The sequence below is a fragment of the Anomaloglossus baeobatrachus genome, chromosome 5 (genome assembly GCF_048569485.1).
Source record: "Anomaloglossus baeobatrachus isolate aAnoBae1 chromosome 5, aAnoBae1.hap1, whole genome shotgun sequence".
Classification (NCBI taxonomy): domain Eukaryota; kingdom Metazoa; phylum Chordata; class Amphibia; order Anura; family Aromobatidae; genus Anomaloglossus; species Anomaloglossus baeobatrachus.
The window spans coordinates 492,590,213-492,608,941 of record NC_134357.1 but is presented as its reverse complement, the minus strand read 5'-3'; the positions used below and the strand labels follow the sequence as shown (position 1 = coordinate 492,608,941).

The 18,729-nt window shown below is 53.1% G+C and overlaps 2 non-coding genes and 3 pseudogenes across 2 annotated transcripts; all 5 read right to left on the bottom strand.

Annotated features, from left to right (window-relative positions):
- Positions 1-349: 349 nt before the first annotated feature.
- Positions 350-542, bottom strand: LOC142313637 (U2 spliceosomal RNA). The gene has a single exon (XR_012754619.1). It is a non-coding gene; the product is annotated as a U2 spliceosomal RNA (small nuclear RNA).
- A 2,189-nt stretch (positions 543-2,731) lies between these two features.
- On the bottom strand, positions 2,732-2,936 carry LOC142313634 (U2 spliceosomal RNA; annotated as a pseudogene).
- Positions 2,937-13,909: 10,973 nt separating this feature from the next.
- Positions 13,910-14,013, bottom strand: LOC142313461 (U2 spliceosomal RNA; annotated as a pseudogene).
- A 1,387-nt stretch (positions 14,014-15,400) lies between these two features.
- Positions 15,401-15,591, bottom strand: LOC142313626 (U2 spliceosomal RNA). Its single transcript, XR_012754613.1, has one exon. It is a non-coding gene; the product is annotated as a U2 spliceosomal RNA (small nuclear RNA).
- A 1,387-nt stretch (positions 15,592-16,978) lies between these two features.
- Positions 16,979-17,183, bottom strand: LOC142313633 (U2 spliceosomal RNA; annotated as a pseudogene).
- Positions 17,184-18,729: the final 1,546 nt, after the last annotated feature.

Below are 18,729 nucleotides of genomic sequence, written 5' to 3'. Positions count from 1 at the left end.
CACCAGATGCCAATTCTAGATCTTATCACACCTGTGGTCACTGCAGCAGCAGGTGAATCCACTTTGTCCAAAAGGGATCTATTCCATTCAATTGCAAATGATCTAGATAAGACAGAGAACTGCAGCACGGGGACATAGCCGAGTTGGTCAGGTTGAGTGGTGATGAGTTTGCTATTTGGATGAATAAAGAAAGTCAAAAGTGTGAAAGATAAAAAACAAAAGGAGGAAGTGTGAAAAGTGAATGGGCCAAATTGAGGTGCATATGAAGACGTATGCTTTCTTCCAATTCATTAAATCGGGCTAATATGAATCAGGTGAATTGAGTTCTGCTTTTGGAAACTGGGTTAAGAAGGGGTGCACCGTTCCTGGAGGTACTGCAATACCAGGTCAATGCGTGGAGTGGACAGAGCAAGCTCTTTTTCCATCTCCCTGTTCTAAAAATCCATTTAATATATGGTCCCCAGATAGGGGACGTATCAGATATTAAACTGATAAGAACAGATTTTTGATTTAATGAAGCTTTCCAAAGCACCACAAAAAATGCATGACCGAAGTCACACCAAAAACAGTGCAAAGGCTAGGATTCGTGTGGACCCCACCGTGAGGAGAGGGTCCCCAAAAATCAACCCCGTCCCTCCGAGCCAGAAGGCCACAGCAAGGGTCAGGGATCTTCGGTGCTCTCCCAAGCCGAAGCCTGGTTGAGCCTTGTCGTTGCTCCCAGCGTCCACCCAGGCATCTTACCCAAGTGGAGTAGAGAGCTACTAGTTGTTGGTTTCGCAGCCGAAACTGCCCGGACCGTCAACCGGTGTTGGTTTCTCAGCCCAAGGCTAACCGGACCTCCAACCGGGTGTTGGTTTCTCAGCCGAAGCTGACCCAGACCTCCAACCGGGTGTTGGTTTCTCAGCCGAAGCTGACCCAGACCTCCAACCGGGTGTTAGTTTCTCAGCCCAAAGCTGACCAGACCTCCGACCGGGATTATAAAAATTTCCCTTCCTAGCCAGAAGGCCGGGATAGGGTAATATGCTCAAAAAGTATGAAAAGGCAAGGTACGGTGTGCTACAGAGCCCAAGGCTTGCCGGGGTCCCAAGCCAGCAAGCTCAGACTCACTCCAGGGTCGTCAGTCCTGGGGCACGTTGTACCATAGCCCCCCACCCTTACTCAGTCTAATAGCCTCGATCCTGGTAGGGCCATGTTTTCCTCTAGATGAATATACTATCCACCCAGAGTACTAGCAAGCGCAACCTTCCAGTGTGCATTGTATCATTGTACTAAGGTGGCCTGGAGCTTAAACCACCTCTTCGAACAACACTACACTTGATCTTAGCCAAAAGGCCGAGAAGCGATAACCAGAATTGGTTTGGGCCTCGAGTGGCACCCTGGCCTATGCCGGACACATCTTAGGGAGAGAGAGCGAGAGGGAGACAAACCCACGCCTACACAAGACATTTTGTCACCCAAGCCAACCCTTGAAAAGGCTGCTTTGCAGAGCAAAAACAAGAAGAATGGTGCGTTTTGCAGCCGCCGCCCACTGCAATGAATCTGAATAACTCCTCCTTTAGGGCGCAAGCAACTCCCCTCCCCCTTGCAGTCTTTCCAATTCACGATACAAAAAGACGGACAGGACAGGTTGCCTGACTTTCCGTCACTGCCACCCTTTGCCATCCTTACCCGTAGAAAGCCCTTTCATCATCCCCAAACCCTAATCTTTTCCCTTTCCTTCCCAGCCCCCAAACCCTGCCCTCTGTACCTTTCTCACCACCCGCTTCCCTTCTCCTGTCATCCCCCTACCACCCGGGAAAAAAAGAGATTGCCCCCTCCTTCCACTAGCCCACCCTCCCACCCAAAGAACAACTTCTTCTGCGCAGCTTGTTTTCTAGGCAGCAGCGCTATTGTGATGTCATCGGGGGGCATTGTGACAAGCCGCCAGTGTTCCGTCTCTTCATGTTGTGCACAGTTCAAACGGAAAATACATCAACAGGCAGACTACAGAAAAGCTTACTATCAAAGGTTAGAGGGGGGCTTTCTCAGAGGGCTTTTTACAGTTTTTCTATTCCCAATTAGCCGTTTAAGTGTACTTATTGAAAGTAGTAATTCTTTCATAGGCCGCCCTTTCTTAGTATTTGACGTTCCTTATATTGCGGTATGAGGCTTCGCAGTAGGTTGCAAACATTCATCACCCATGACTGTCCCCAATTGAGCTCAGAAGCTCAATGTCTATCATGACCTCTCTTTTAGAATGTCCAAGAGCAAGCAAACTATTCCTCCAGGAGAGGGCGCCAACAGACTACTAAAGAGATCATCATTACTCAAAGAAAACCCCAAAAACCAATGCATGATAGGAATAAACAGGTAACTTTCTTTGGAGTGGAAGCGGAGAGATCGCACCAGATGCCAATTCTAGATCTTATCACACCTGTGGTCACTGCAGCAGCAGGTGAATCCACTTTGTCCAAAAGGGATCTATTCCATTCAATTGCAAATGATCTAGATAAGACAGAGAACTGCAGCACGGGGACATAGCCGAGTTGGTCAGGTTGAGTGGTGATGAGTTTGCTATTTGGATGAATAAAGAAAGTCAAAAGTGTGAAAGATAAAAAACAAAAGGAGGAAGTGTGAAAAGTGAATGGGCCAAATTGAGGTGCATATGAAGACGTATGCTTTCTTCCAATTCATTAAATCGGGCTAATATGAATCAGGTGAATTGAGTTCTGCTTTTGGAAACTGGGTTAAGAAGGGGTGCACCGTTCCTGGAGGTACTGCAATACCAGGTCAATGCGTGGAGTGGACAGAGCAAGCTCTTTTTCCATCTCCCTGTTCTAAAAATCCATTTAATATATGGTCCCCAGATAGGGGACGTATCAGATATTAAACTGATAAGAACAGATTTTTTGATTTAACAGCATCTTTATTATCATGCACTACTCACAAAAAGGTAACAAACCGTGTACAGTGCCGCAGCCCCGTACACACAGAAATATACAATCCTTCTTACATAGCCATAGAGTACGACGCACTAAACTATACATCACGCTCCTATGCTATCCATAACACTCAAGCTGAAAGAAAAAGTTAGACAATAAATAACGACGAACCGGCGATTGGGGGGTGGGGGTAGGGGAAAAGGGGGATAGGGTGGGGAAATCACAGGCCCGAAGCTTTATTGAAAGACGCACATAACGGGAAAAGGAGGGAGGGGGCATTGAAGAGGTTTAAACCTCCTCCTCGGCGCTGTCGTCCGGACTGTCCATGATGGAATAGTCTCTGAGCAGGCTGTGGATCAGCCTGCGGCAATCCTGGATAGACATCCTCTCCCTCTTCAAGATGAGCCGGTTCCTGGCGACCCAAATAGCGTCCTTAAAGCAGTTCATAAGGCGCCAAGCCTCCTGGATGGCTCCAACGGTGTGAGTCCCAGGGAAGAGTCCATAAAGTACGGAATGGTATGATAGGCTCCCTCTGGGGACGGAGTTCCTCAGGTCATCCTCCAGGGCAACCAACAGGCGCTGTGCAAAACGGCAGTCCCAAAAGGCGTGCAGCGATGTTTCCTCCACGAAGGGGCACCTTGGGCAGTACCGGGTTTTGCACAGGTTCCGGGCGTGCATGAATGACCGGACGGGCAGTCCGCCCTGTATCGCCATCCATGACAAGTCCTTGTGCCCGTTGGTCAATCCAGCCGATGACACGTTTGTCCAAACAGTCTCCAGTGTGTCGTGATGAAGTCCTGGAATGTTCTCCATTTCGTCCTTGGCTCTGATGAGTTTGTGGATAGTCTTTGGCTTCCACAAATCAGGCTTGAGTCCCTCCAGTTGGTGTTCCCTCACAAACCGAACCACGTCTCCGTAGAACCATGGCGTCGTCCAGTTGTAGGGGAAGGAGCTGTCCCACTTGTCCCAGCCTAACCGTCTCCAAAGGGGGAGCAGGAAGAAGCGAGACATGGACCCACCCGCGGAACCTCTCTTGACTCGCAGAGTTCGGCGAACGCAGTCACATACGAAGGAGGATCGCAGGAGGGTGGGGATATCGGGTACGCCCTTCCCACCCTTGCGAGGATCCTTGTACATGATGCTCCGCTTTACTCTGTCCATCTTGGATCCCCAGACAAAATGAAACACCGTCCTGGTAATGGCCCTGCACACGGTGGCAAGGGGGGGCCAGGCCTGGGCCGTGTACTGCAGCACGGGCAGTACCTCGTTACGCAGGACCAGTGCTTTGCCCTCACAGGTGAGGCGTCTGAGGCTCCACAGACCGATCCGTTGGGTGATCTTGGTCAAGCGTTCCTCCCAGGACTTGAGGGCTGCTCCTTCCTTCCCGAACCAGACTCCAAGAACCTTGATGAAATCCGGCTGGATGCTGAAAGGGAAGGGGGCGGAAGAGGCCGGCTGCCAGTCCCCGAAGAGCATGGCTTCCGACTTCCCGCAGTTGACTTTGGCTCCCGAAGCCCGTCCGAAGGTCTCACAGGTCTGGACGAGGGTGTCGACTGAGCGCCGGTCCGCGCAGAAGACGGTCACGTCGTCCATGTAGAGCGAGCACTTGACCTCGAAGCGTTCTGGTCCTGGTGCGGTGATCCCTCTGATCTCTCCATTCCGCCGGATAGCCTCTGCAAAGAGTTCTATAACACAAACAAAAAGAAGAGGTGACAGAGGACAGCCTTGTCTGACTCCTGAGAGGACCGGGAAGGGGTCAGTCTTCCAGCCGTTTACCAACACCGAGCTGTGAATATCAAAATACATTAGTTGGACATACAAGCAAAACATGTTACCCAAACCTAACCTGTGCAGAGCTTTGCCCAGGAACTCATGGGAAACACGGTCGAAGGCCTTTTCCTGATCCAACGAGATCAGGGCTGCGTGCACCCGGCGGGCTTTGATGTACTCGACCGTGTCCCGCATGAGAGCCAGGCTGTCTGCGATGCGACGTCCGGGGATGCCGCAGGTCTGATCCGGGTGGATGATCCGTCCGATAACAGTCTTCAATCTCGTTGCCATCGTCTTGGCCAGGATCTTGTAGTCGACGTTCAGAAGGGTGATGGGACGCCAATTCTTCAGGTCGCACCTCTCTCCTTTACGCTTGTACAGGATCGTGACCATTCCTTCCCTCAGAGATGGGGGCATTCTGCCCTCCACCACCATCTCCTCATACAGCCCTAACAGGTCCGGACAGATTAGGTCTCCCAGCGCTACATAGAGCTCTGCTGGGAGGCCGTCACTGCCCGGTGTCCTGCCAGAACTAAAGGATTTGGCGGCCGAGAGCAGCTCGTCCACCGTCAGAGGAACATCCATGGCCGCCGCGTCTGCAGGGTCAAGATGGTTAGTGATACCTGACAGGAACTTATCGGCGGCCTCGGGGTCAGTAGTCTTGCGGGCGTAGAGTTCGCTGTAGAAGTCGTTGACGACCTTCATCACGTTCTCTTTCCCGCGTCGCATGCTTCCACTCTCGTCTCGTAGTTCATTCATGGGCGTGTGACCGGCGTGGAGTTTCCTGAAAAAGAACGAGTTACATTTCTCACCCTTCTCCAGGTTCTCCACTTTGGAACGGAAGACAATTCGCTCGGACTCCTCCTCGAAGTGCCTTTTCAGGCTCCTCTTAGTCTCCTCCAGCTCCTCTCTCACGTCCCAGCCGCATCGAAGAAGGTCCTGCAGGGAACGCAGCTCACGCTGGAGTCTCCTGAAGTCCCTCCTCTTCAGACACGCCTGTTGTTGACTCTTTGCCTGAAAGAAGAAACGGAACTCGAGTTTAACGTATTCCCACCAGTCAGAAACAGACTGGAAGCCCGCCTTGTAGGCCCGCCACGTGGAGTAGGCAGCTCTAAGCTCCTCCAGAATCTCACCCTTTTCCAGCAGAGAGCAGTTCAGCTTCCAGGAGCCCGGGCCAATGGGGAAGCCATGGCCCAGCACACCTTGAAAGTGAATGGCTCTGTGGTCAGAGAAGAAGCAGGGGACCATCGAGTGCCCACTCCGCCCAACCGCCCGAGAGGTAAACACAAAGTCAATCCTGGAACGCAGTGAGCCATCGGATCGGCACCATGAATAGTTCACGGATCCGTGTCCGATGGAGCCAACAACGTCCACAAGAGAGGCTTCGGTCACCATCTCAATGAGCAGTTTGGATGTGACGTCCAACTTGGCAGCCGTTCCAGAACTGCGTCCATCCTCCTCAATCGGGCAGTTGAAATCCCCGGCCATCACTACCGTCCTGGCGGTAGCGAGCTGAGGGCGCAGGGCTTGGAGGAGCTCCAGTCGATCGCTCTTCACAGGAGAAGCATACACATTGATGAACCTGACAGGTTCTCCCGCCCAGGTGCCATCCACGAGCAGTAACCTGCCGCAGACGATTTCCTGAACAGAGTCCAATGTGAAGGCGCTTCCCCTGATCAGCACGGCGACCCCCGCGGACCTACAGTCGCCTCCGCCGGACCAGTAGGATGGTCCATGGGTCCACTCCCTGGCCAGATGGTTGAAGGACCTAGAGGAGGGAAGGGAGCATTCCTGCAGGAAACATACATCACTAGACTGAGTGTTAAGGAACGCAAAAATTGTCTGACGTCGGAACTTGTCTCTGATGCTCCTAACATTAATGGAAAAGATGTTAATGTTAGCAGTCATTGGAGGAAAGAGAAAGTTAGCGCAGGCGGTGTGCCTTAGTTACCACTCCGGTCGGGCGGTTCTTCCTCTTTGGCACCTGCTGGTAAGGGTATCTCCAGCAGACCCTCTTCTTCTAGCTGATCGAGCAGGGATGGTGCCTCAGTGGCTTCCGACTCCTCCATTTCTTCTTCGGCCACAAGGGACTCCACCATCTGCTCCAACACGTCCGGTTCTGGGAGGAGGCCATCCTCCTCTTCCTGGGGTGGATTGGGATCCACAATGAACAGCTTGGAAGGTTCTGCGACAGGACTATCTTGCACCTTCCTTTTCCTTTGGCCTGTACCTGAGGAGACAAGAGCTGGAAAATCCTCCTCGGTGAAAAGTGCAAGAGTGCTGAGGTCCTCTGCTCTCATGGTCTGGGGAGGGAGAGTGGGCTTTGGGGGGGGGGTGAGGAGACCAACTGAGGAGTAGGGAAATGAGGTGGAGGTAGTGGAATCCTCAGTAGGGTTGGCCGGGGGGGGAGGGGTTTGGACAGGGGTGACAGGGGGGGGGACCAGGGAGGGGGCAACAGTTTTCTTACCCTTTTTCCTGGACTCCGTGGCTGCTGGGGCATCGGCTGGAGCCACGGTCGCCGGGTTCTTGGCCGCCTTGTCCTTGGCCTCTGTGGCCTTGGTCGTAGCTGCCTTGGTCGACGAAGCTGTGACTACCCGATACTGGGTCACCGCGGCAACCCTTGCCCAGGATTTCTCCCGCTGTGGGCAGTCCTTGTAAAGGTGGTCCGCCTGTCCACATAGGTTGCAAGTCTTCTTCTTTGGGCAGTCCTTGGAGCTGTGTCCCGTCACCCGGCAAACCCTGCAGGCGTCCTCCTTGCAGGTCTTCATCGAATGCCCTTTCCCGCCACATTTCCTGCAGTTGTGTGGCATGTCCGGGTAGTAGATGAGACCAAAGGAGTTTCCCAGAGAGAATGTCGGGGGCAGGTGCTGGAGACCATCCTCGGATGCTGGTTCCCTGTAGAGTCGAACGGTTACTGACCACTTACCCGTCCAGAATCCGTTGCCGTTAAGGATGTGGGATGGCTCCCTCACCACTGTGCAGAGACGTCCCAGGAACGTGGAGATGTCTCTTCCTGGGGTGTGCGGGTTCCGCATGGAGACCGTGATCCTCTTCTCATCCCTCTGTATAGGACAGGATCCTAAAAAAGAATGAAAAGGGGAGTCCGGCATCGCTGCGTTCATCGCCTCCCAGTATCTCCTGCAGGCATTCACCGTGGCAAAGGTTACCAGAAAAATGCCAGTCATGAAGGTCTGGACACTCAGGGTTTCCGCCCTGGAGAAGCCCTGATCCAGAATCATCTTCTTGCAGAACACGTCGCTGGACATGTCCGGCAACCTACCATCCACCGCCTTTAGCTTCAGGGCGACCGTCTGCCGCATCCAAGGCTCCAGGGTTGGAGCCTTTTCAGGCGGCGTCCGGGCTCCCTCCGGCTGGCTGGCGTCGGAGGTAGGGGCCTCTTGGGCCGAAGAAGCCTCTGGATGAGCCTTCCTGGAGGTCCCTGGGTCCTGAGCCTTCTTGGCTGCCTTCTCTGGCTTGCTTGCCATGGCTGGTTCCTGCTTGAGTTCCCGGAGCTGGATCTTGGATTCTTCTCCGGGTGTCTTCTCCCGCTGTGTTCCTCCTCGAAGTTCCTCTGGTCTCCCCAAGTCTTCTCCGAGCCTTCGTCTTCTTGCTTCTTTCTGCCAAGCTCTTCTTCCGTCCGATCTCCCTTTTCCGGTCTCGGCTGGGCTTCGGAGCTCGTCTCCCTGATCGTATCTCGTCAAGTGTAGCTAGCTCAGTTTGTTCTGATAAGAACAGATTTTTTGATTTAACAGCATCTTTATTATCATGCACTACTCACAAAAAGGTAACAAACCGTGTACAGTGCCGCAGCCCCGTACACACAGAAATATACAATCCTTCTTACATAGCCATAGAGTACGACGCACTAAACTATACATCACGCTCCTATGCTTATCCATAACACTCAAGCTGAAAGAAAAAGTTAGACAATAAATAACGACGAACCGGCGATTGGGGGATGGGGGTAGGGGAAAAGGGGGATAGGGTGGGGAAATCACAGGCCCGAAGCTTTATTGAAAGACGCACATAACGGGAAAAGGAGGGAGGGGGCATGGAAGAGGTCTAAACCTCCTCCTCGGCGCTGTCGTCCGGACTGTCCATGATGGAATAGTCTCTGAGCAGGCTTTGGATCAGCCTGCGGCAATCCTGGATAGACATCCTCTCCCTCTTCAAGATGAGCCGGTTCCTGGCGACCCAAATAGCGTCCTTAAAGCAGTTCATAAGGCGCCAAGCCTCCTGGATGGCTCCAACGGTGTGAGTCCCAGGGAAGAGTCCATAAAGTACGGAATGGTACGATAGGCTCCCTCTGGGGACGGAGTTCCTCAGGTCATCCTCCAGGGCAACCAACAGGCGCTGTGCGAAACGGCAGTCCCAAAAGGCGTGCAGCGATGTTTCCTCCACGAAGGGGCACCTTGGGCAGTACCGGGTTTTGCACAGGTTCCGGGCGTGCATGAATGACCGGACGGGCAGTCCGCCCTGTATCGCCATCCATGACAAGTCCTTGTGCCCGTTGGTCAATCCAGCCGATGACACGTTTGTCCAAACAGTCTCCAGTGTGTCGTGATGAAGTCCTGGAATGTTCTCCATTTCGTCCTTGGCTCTGATGAGTTTGTGGATAGTCTTTGGCTTCCACAAATCAGGCTTGAGTCCCTCCAGTTGGTGTTCCCTCACAAACCGAACCACGTCTCCGTAGAACCATGGCGCCGTCCAGTTGTAGGGGAAGGAGCTGTCCCACTTGTCCCAGCCTAACCGTCTCCAAAGGGGGAGCAGGAAGAAGCGAGACATGGACCCACCCGCGGAACCTCTCTTGACTCGCAGAGTTCGGCGAACGCAGTCACATACGAAGGAGGATCGCAGGAGGGTGGGGATATCGGGTACGCCCTTCCCACCCTTGCGAGGATCCTTGTACATGATGCTCCGCTTTACTCTGTCCATCTTGGATCCCCAGACAAAACGAAACACCGTCCTGGTAATGGCCCTGCACACGGTGGCAAGGGGGGGCCAGGCCTGGGCCGTGTACTGCAGCACGGGCAGTACCTCGTTACGCAGGACCAGTGCTTTGCCCTCACAGGTGAGGCGTCTGAGGCTCCACAGACCGATCCGTTGGGTGATCTTGGTCAAGCGTTCCTCCCAGGACTTGAGGGCTGCTCCTTCCTTCCCGAACCAGACTCCAAGAACCTTGATGAAATCCGGCTGGATGCTGAAAGGGAAGGGGGCGGAAGAGGCCGGCTGCCAGTCCCCGAAGAGCATGGCTTCCGACTTCCCGCAGTTGACTTTGGCTCCCGAAGCCCGTCCGAAGGTCTCACAGGTCTGGACGAGGGTGTCGACTGAGCGCCGGTCCGCGCAGAAGACGGTCACGTCGTCCATGTAGAGCGAGCACTTGACCTCGAAGCGTTCTGGTCCTGGTGCGGTGATCCCTCTGATCTCTCCATTCCGCCGGATAGCCTCTGCAAAGAGTTCTATAACACAAACAAAAAGAAGAGGTGACAGAGGACAGCCTTGTCTGACCCCTGAGAGGACCGGGAAGGGGTCAGTCTTCCAGCCGTTTACCAACACCGAGCTGTGAATATCAAAATACATTAGTTGGACATACAAACAAAACATGTTACCCAAGCCTAACCTGTGCAGAGCTTTGCCCAGGAACTCATGGGAAACACGGTCGAAGGCCTTTTCCTGATCCAACGAGATCAGGGCTGCGTGCACCCGGCGGGCTTTGATGTACTCGACCGTGTCCCGCATGAGAGCCAGGCTGTCTGCGATGCGACGTCCGGGGATGCCGCAGGTCTGATCCGGGTGGATGATCCGTCCGATAACCGTCTTCAGTCTCGTTGCCATCGTCTTGGCCAGGATCTTGTAGTCGACATTCAGAAGGGTGATGGGACGCCAATTCTTCAGGTCGCACCTCTCTCCTTTACGCTTGTACAGGATCGTGACCATTCCTTCCCTCAGAGATGGAGGCATTCTGCCCTCCACCACCATCTCCTCATACAGCCCTAACAGGTCCGGACAGATTAGGTCTCCCAGCGCTACATAGAGCTCTGCTGGGAGGCCGTCACTGCCCGGTGTCCTGCCAGAACTAAAGGATTTGGCGGCCGAGAGCAGCTCGTCCACCGTCAGAGGAACGTCCATGGCCGCCGCGTCTGCAGGGTCAAGATGGTTAGTGATACCTGACAGGAACTTATTGGCGGCCTCGGGGTCAGTAGTCTTGCGGGCGTAGAGTTCGCTGTAGAAGTCGCTGACGACCTTCATCACATTCTCTTTCCCGCGTCGTATGCTTCCACTCTCGTCTCGTAGTTCATTCATGGGCGTGTGACCGGCGTGGAGTTTCCTGAAAAAGAACGAGTTACATTTCTCACCCTTCTCCAGGTTCTCCACTTTGGAACGGAAGACAATTCGCTCGGACTCCTCCTCGAAGTGCCTTTTCAGGCTCCTCTTAGTCTCCTCCAGCTCCTCTCTCACGTCCCAGCCGCATCGAAGAAGGTCCTGCAGGGAACGCAGCTCACGCTGGAGTCTCCTGAAGTCCCTCCTCTTCAGACACGCCTGTTGTTGACTCTTTGCCTGAAAGAAGAAACGGAACTCGAGTTTAACGTATTCCCACCAGTCAGAAACAGACTGGAAGCCCGCCTTGTAGGCCCGCCACGTGGAGTAGGCAGCTCTAAGCTCCTCCAGAATCTCACCCTTTTCCAGCAGAGAGCAGTTCAGCTTCCAGGAGCCCGGGCCAATGGGGAAGCCATGGCCCAGCACACCTTGAAAGTGAATGGCTCTGTGGTCAGAGAAGAAGCAGGGGACCATCGAGTGCCCACTCCGCCCAACCGCCCGAGAGGTAAACACAAAGTCAATCCTGGAACGCAGCGAGCCATCGGATCGGCACCATGAATAGTTCACGGATCCGTGTCCGATGGAGCCAACAACGTCCACAACAGAGGCTTCGGTCACCATCTCAATGAGCAGTTTGGATGTGACGTCCAACTTGGCAGCCGTTCCAGAACTGCGTCCATCCTCCTCAATCGGGCAGTTGAAATCCCCGGCCATCACTACCGTCCTGGCGGTAGCGAGCTGAGGGCGCAGGGCTTGGAGGAGCTCCAGTCGATCGCTCTTCACAGGAGAAGCATACACATTGATGAACCTGACAGGTTCTCCCGCCCAGGTGCCATCCACGAGCAGTAACCTGCCGCAGACGATTTCCTGAACAGAGTCCAATGTGAAGGCGCTTCCCCTGATCAGCACGGCGACCCCCGCGGACCTACAGTCGCCCCCCGCCAGACCAGTAGGATGGGCCATGGGTCCACTCCCTGGCCAGATGGTTGAAGGACCTAGAGGAGGGAAGGGAGCATTCCTGCAGGAAAAATACATCACTAGACTGAGTGTTAAGGAACGCAAAAATTGTCTGACGTCGGAACTTGTCTCTGATGCTCCTAACATTAATGGAAAAGATGTTAATGTTAGCAGTCATTGGAGGAAAGAGAAAGTTAGAGCAGGCGGTGTGCCTTAATTACCACTCCGGTCGGGCGGTTCTTCCTCTTTGGCACCTGCTGGTAAGGGTATCTCCAGCAGACCCTCTTCTTCTAGCTGATCGAGCAGGGATGGTGCCTCAGTGGCTTCCGACTCCTCCATTTCTTCTTCGGCCACAAGGGACTCCACCATCTGCTCCAACACGTCCGGTTCTGGGAGGAGGCCATCCTCCTCTTCCTGGGGTGGATTGGGGTCCACAATGAACAGCTTGGAAGGTTCTGCGACAGGACTATCTTCCACCTTCCTTTTCCTTTGGCCTGTACCTGAGGAGACAAGAGCTGGAAAATCCTCCTCGGTGAAAAGTGCAAGAGTGCTGAGGCCCTCTGCTCTCATGGTCTGGGGAGGGAGAGTGGGCTTTGGGGGGGGGGTGAGGAGACCAACTGAGGAGTAGGGAAATGAGGTGGAGGTAGTGGAATCCTCAGTAGGGTTGGCCGGGGGGGGAGGGGTTTGGACAGGGGTGACAGGGGGGGGGACCAGGGAGGGGGCAACAGTTTTCTTACCCTTCTTTTCCCTGGACTCCGTGGCTGCTGGGGCATCGGCTGGAGCCACGGTCGCTGGGTTCTTGGCCGCCTTGTCCTTGGCCTCTGTGGCCTTGGTCGTAGCTGCCTTGGTCGACGAAGCTGTGACTACCCGATACTGGGTCGCCGCGGCAACCCTTGCCCAGGATTTCTCCCGCTGTGGGCAGTCCTTGTAGAGGTGGTCCGCCTGTCCACATAGGTTGCAAGTCTTCTTCTTTGGGCAGTCCTTGGAGCTGTGTCCTGTCACCCGGCAAACCCTGCAGGCGTCCTCCTTGCAGGTCTTCATCGAATGCCCTTTCCCGCCACATTTCCTGCAGTTGTGTGGCATGTCCGGGTAGTAGATGAGACCAAAGGAGTTTCCCAGAGAGAATGTCGGGGGCAGGTGCTGGAGACCATCCTCGGATGCTGGTTCCCTGTAGAGTCGAACGGTTACTGACCACTTACCCGTCCAGAATCCGTTGCCGTTAAGGATGTGGGATGGCTCCCTCACCACTGTGCAGAGACGTCCCAGGAACGTGGAGATGTCTCTTCCTGGGGTGTGCGGGTTCCGCATGGAGACCGTGATCCTCTTCTCATCCCTCTGTATAGGACAGGATCCTAAAAAAGAATGAAAAGGGGAGTCCGGCATCGCTGCGTTCATCGCCTCCCAGTATCTCCTGCAGGCATTCCCCGTGGCAAAGGTTACCAGAAAAATGCCAGTCATGAAGGTCTGGACACTCAGGGTTTCCGCCCTGGAGAAGCCCTGATCCAGAATCATCTTCTTGCAGAACACGTCGCTGGACATGTCCGGCAACCTACCATCCACCGCCTTCAGCTTCAGGGCGACCGTCTGCCGCATCCAAGGCTCCAGGGTTGGAGCCTTTTCAGGCGGCGTCCGGGCTCCCTCCGGCTGGCTGGCGTCGGAGGTAGGGGCCTCTTGGGCCGAAGAAGCCTCTGGATGAGCCTTCCTGGAGGTCCCTGGGTCCTGAGCCTTCTTGGCTGCCTTCTCTGGCTTGCTTGCCATGGCTGGTTCCTGCTTGAGTTCCCGGAGCTGGATCTTGGATTCTTCTCCGGGTGTCTTCTCCCGCTGTGTTCCTCCTCGAAGTTCCTCTGGTCTCCCCAAGTCTTCTCCGAGCCTTCGTCTTCTTGCTTCTTTCTGCCAAGCTCTTCTTCCGTCCGATCTCCTTCTTTCGGTCTCGGCTGGGCTTCGGAGCTTGTCTCCCTGATCGTATCTCGTCAAGTGTAGCTAGCTCAGTTTGTTCTGATAAGAACAGATACTACACTTGATCTTAGCCAAAAGGCCGAGAAGCGATAACCAGAATTGGTTTGGGCCTCGAGTGGCACCCTGGCCTATGCCGGACACATCTTAGGGAGAGAGAGCGAGAGGGAGACAAACCCACGCCTACACAAGACATTTTGTCACCCAAGCCAACCCTTGAAAAGGCTGCTTTGCAGAGCAAAAACAAGAAGAATGGTGCGTTTTGCAGCCGCCGCCCACTGCAATGAATCTGAATAACTCCTCCTTTAGGGCGCAAGCAACTCCCCTCCCCCTTGCAGTCTTTCCAATTCACGATACAAAAAGACGGACAGGACAGGTTGCCTGACTTTCCGTCACTGCCACCCTTTGCCATCCTTACCCGTAGAAAGCCCTTTCATCATCCCCAAACCCTAATCTTTTCCCTTTCCTTCCCAGCCCCCAAACCCTGCCCTCTGTACCTTTCTCACCACCCGCTTCCCTTCTCCTGTCATCCCCCTACCACCCGGGAAAAAAAGAGATTGCCCCCTCCTTCCACTAGCCCACCCTCCCACCCAAAGAACAACTTCTTCTGCGCAGCTTGTTTTCTAGGCAGCAGCGCTATTGTGATGTCATCGGGGGGCATTGTGACAAGCCGCCAGTGTTCCGTCTCTTCATGTTGTGCACAGTTCAAACGGAAAATACATCAACAGGCAGACTACAGAAAAGCTTACTATCAAAGGTTAGAGGGGGGCTTTCTCAGAGGGCTTTTTACAGTTTTTCTATTCCCAATTAGCCGTTTAAGTGTACTTATTGAAAGTAGTAATTCTTTCATAGGCCGCCCTTTCTTAGTATTTGACGTTCCTTATATTGCGGTATGAGGCTTCGCAGTAGGTTGCAAACATTCATCACCCATGACTGTCCCCAATTGAGCTCAGAAGCTCAATGTCTATCATGACCTCTCTTTTAGAATGTCCAAGAGCAAGCAAACTATTCCTCCAGGAGAGGGCGCCAACAGACTACTAAAGAGATCATCATTACTCAAAGAAAACCCCAAAAACCAATGCATGATAGGAATAAACAGGTAACTTTCTTTGGAGTGGAAGCGGAGAGATCGCACCAGATGCCAATTCTAGATGTTATCACACCTGTGGTCACTGCAGCAGCAGGTGAATCCACTTTGTCCAAAAGGGATCTATTCCATTCAATTGCAAATGATCTAGATAAGACAGAGAACTGCAGCACGGGGACATAGCCGAGTTGGTCAGGTTGAGTGGTGATGAGTTTGCTATTTGGATGAATAAAGAAAGTCAAAAGTGTGAAAGATAAAAAACAAAAGGAGGAAGTGTGAAAAGTGAATGGGCCAAATTGAGGTGCATATGAAGACGTATGCTTTCTTCCAATTCATTAAATCGGGCTAATATGAATCAGGTGAATTGAGTTCTGCTTTTGGAAACTGGGTTAAGAAGGGGTGCACCGTTCCTGGAGGTACTGCAATACCAGGTCAATGCGTGGAGTGGACAGAGCAAGCTCTTTTTCCATCTCCCTGTTCTAAAAATCCATTTAATATATGGTCCCCAGATAGGGGACGTATCAGATATTAAACTGATAAGAACAGATACTACACTTGATCTTAGCCAAAAGGCCGAGAAGCGATAACCAGAATTGGTTTGGGCCTCGAGTGGCACCCTGGCCTATGCCGGACACATCTTAGGGAGAGAGAGCGAGAGGGAGACAAACCCACGCCTACACAAGACATTTTGTCACCCAAGCCAACCCTTGAAAAGGCTGCTTTGCAGAGCCAAAACAAGAAGAATGGTGCGTTTTGCAGCCGCCGCCCACTGCAATGAATCTGAATAACTCCTCCTTTAGGGCGCAAGCAACTCCCCTCCCCCTTGCAGTCTTTCCAATTCACGATACAAAAAGACGGACAGGACAGGTTGCCTGACTTTCCGTCACTGCCACCCTTTGCCATCCTTACCCGTAGAAAGCCCTTTCATCATCCCCAAACCCTAATCTTTTCCCTTTCCTTCCCAGCCCCCAAACCCTGCCCTCTGTACCTTTCTCACCACCCGCTTCCCTTCTCCTGTCATCCCCCTACCACCCGGGAAAAAAAGAGATTGCCCCCTCCTTCCACTAGCCCACCCTCCCACCCAAAGAACAACTTCTTCTGCGCAGCTTGTTTTCTAGGCAGCAGCGCTATTGTGATGTCATCGGGGGGCATTGTGACAAGCCGCCAGTGTTCCGTCTCTTCATGTTGTGCACAGTTCAAACGGAAAATACATCAACAGGCAGACTACAGAAAAGCTTACTATCAAAGGTTAGAGGGGGGCTTTCTCAGAGGGCTTTTTACAGTTTTTCTATTCCCAATTAGCCGTTTAAGTGTACTTATTGAAAGTAGTAATTCTTTCATAGGCCGCCCTTTCTTAGTATTTGACGTTCCTTATATTGCGGTATGAGGCTTCGCAGTAGGTTGCAAACATTCATCACCCATGACTGTCCCCAATTGAGCTCAGAAGCTCAATGTCTATCATGACCTCTCTTTTAGAATGTCCAAGAGCAAGCAAACTATTCCTCCAGGAGAGGGCGCCAACAGACTACTAAAGAGATCATCATTACTCAAAGAAAACCCCAAAAACCAATGCATGATAGGAATAAACAGGTAACTTTCTTTGGAGTGGAAGCGGAGAGATCGCACCAGATGCCAATTCTAGATGTTATCACACCTGTGGTCACTGCAGCAGCAGGTGAATCCACTTTGTCCAAAAGGGATCTATTCCATTCAATTGCAAATGATCTAGATAAGACAGAGAACTGCAGCACGGGGACATAGCCGAGTTGGTCAGGTTGAGTGGTGATGAGTTTGCTATTTGGATGAATAAAGAAAGTCAAAAGTGTGAAAGATAAAAAACAAAAGGAGGAAGTGTGAAAAGTGAATGGGCCAAATTGAGGTGCATATGAAGACGTATGCTTTCTTCCAATTCATTAAATCGGGCTAATATGAATCAGGTGAATTGAGTTCTGCTTTTGGAAACTGGGTTAAGAAGGGGTGCACCGTTCCTGGAGGTACTGCAATACCAGGTCAATGCGTGGAGTGGACAGAGCAAGCTCTTTTTCCATCTCCCTGTTCTAAAAATCCATTTAATATATGGTCCCCAGATAGGGGACGTATCAGATATTAAACTGATAAGAACAGATTTTTTGATTTAACAGCATCTTTATTATCATGCACTACTCACAAAAAGGTAACAAACCGTGTACAGTGCCGCAGCCCCGTACACACAGAAATATACAATCCTTCTTACATAGCCATAGAGTACGACGCACTAAACTATACATCACGCTTCTATGCTTATCCATAACACTCAAGCTGAAAGAAAAAGTTAGACAATAAATAACGACGAACCGGCGATTGGGGGATGGGGGTAGGGGAAAAGGGGGATAGGGTGGGGAAATCACAGGCCCGAAGCTTTATTGAAAGACGCACATAACGGGAAAAGGAGGGAGGGGGCATGGAAGAGGTCTAAACCTCCTCCTCGGCGCTGTCGTCCGGACTGTCCATGATGGAATAGTCTCTGAGCAGGCTGTGGATCAGCCTGCGGCAATCCTGGATAGACATCCTCTCCCTCTTCAAGATGAGCCGGTTCCTGGCGACCCAAATAGCGTCCTTAAAGCAGTTCATAAGGCGCCAAGCCTCCTGGATGGCTCCAACGGTGTGAGTCCCAGGGAAGAGTCCATAAAGTACGGAATGGTACGATAGGCTCCCTCTGGGGACGGAGTTCCTCAGGTCATCCTCCAGGGCAACCAACAGGCGCTGTGCGAAACGGCAGTCCCAAAAGGCGTGCAGCGATGTTTCCTCCACGAAGGGGCACCTTGGGCAGTACCGGGTTTTGCACAGGTTCCGGGCGTGCATGAATGACCGGACGGGCAGTCCGCCCTGTATCGCCATCCATGACAAGTCCTTGTGCCCGTTGGTCAATCCAGCCGATGACACGTTTGTCCAAACAGTCTCCAGTGTGTCGTGATGAAGTCCTGGAATGTTCTCCATTTCGTCCTTGGCTCTGATGAGTTTGTGGATAGTCTTTGGCTTCCACAAATCAGGCTTGAGTCCCTCCAGTTGGTGTTCCCTCACAAACCGAACCACGTCTCCGTAGAACCATGGCGCCGTCCAGTTGTAGGGGAAGGAGCTGTCCCACTTGTCCCAGCCTAACCGTCTCCAAAGGGGGAGCAGGAAGAAGCGAGACATGGACCCACCCGCGGAACCTCTCTTGACTCGCAGAGTTCGGCGAACGCAGTCACATACGAAGGAGGATCGCAGGAGGGTGGGGATATCGGGTACGCCCTTCCCACCCTTGCGAGGATCCTTGTACATGATGCTCCGCTTTACTCTGTCCATCTTGGATCCCCAGACAAAACGAAACACCGTCCTGGTAATGGCCCTGCACACGGTGGCAAGGGGGGGCCAGGCCTGGGCCGTGTACTGCAGCACGGGCAGTACCTCGTTACGCAGGACCAGTGCTTTGCCCTCACAGGTGAGGCGTCTGAGGCTCCACAGACTGATCCGTTGGGTGATCTTGGTCAAGCGTTCCTCCCAGGACTTGAGGGCTGCTCCTTCCTTCCCGAACCAGACTCCAAGAACCTTGATGAAATCCGGCTGGATGCTGAAAGGGAAGGGGGCGGAAGAGGCCGGCTGCCAGTCCCCGAAGAGCATGGCTTCCGACTTCCCGCAGTTGACTTTGGCTCCCGAAGCCCGTCCGAAGGTCTCACAGGTCTGGACGAGGGTGTCGACTGAGCG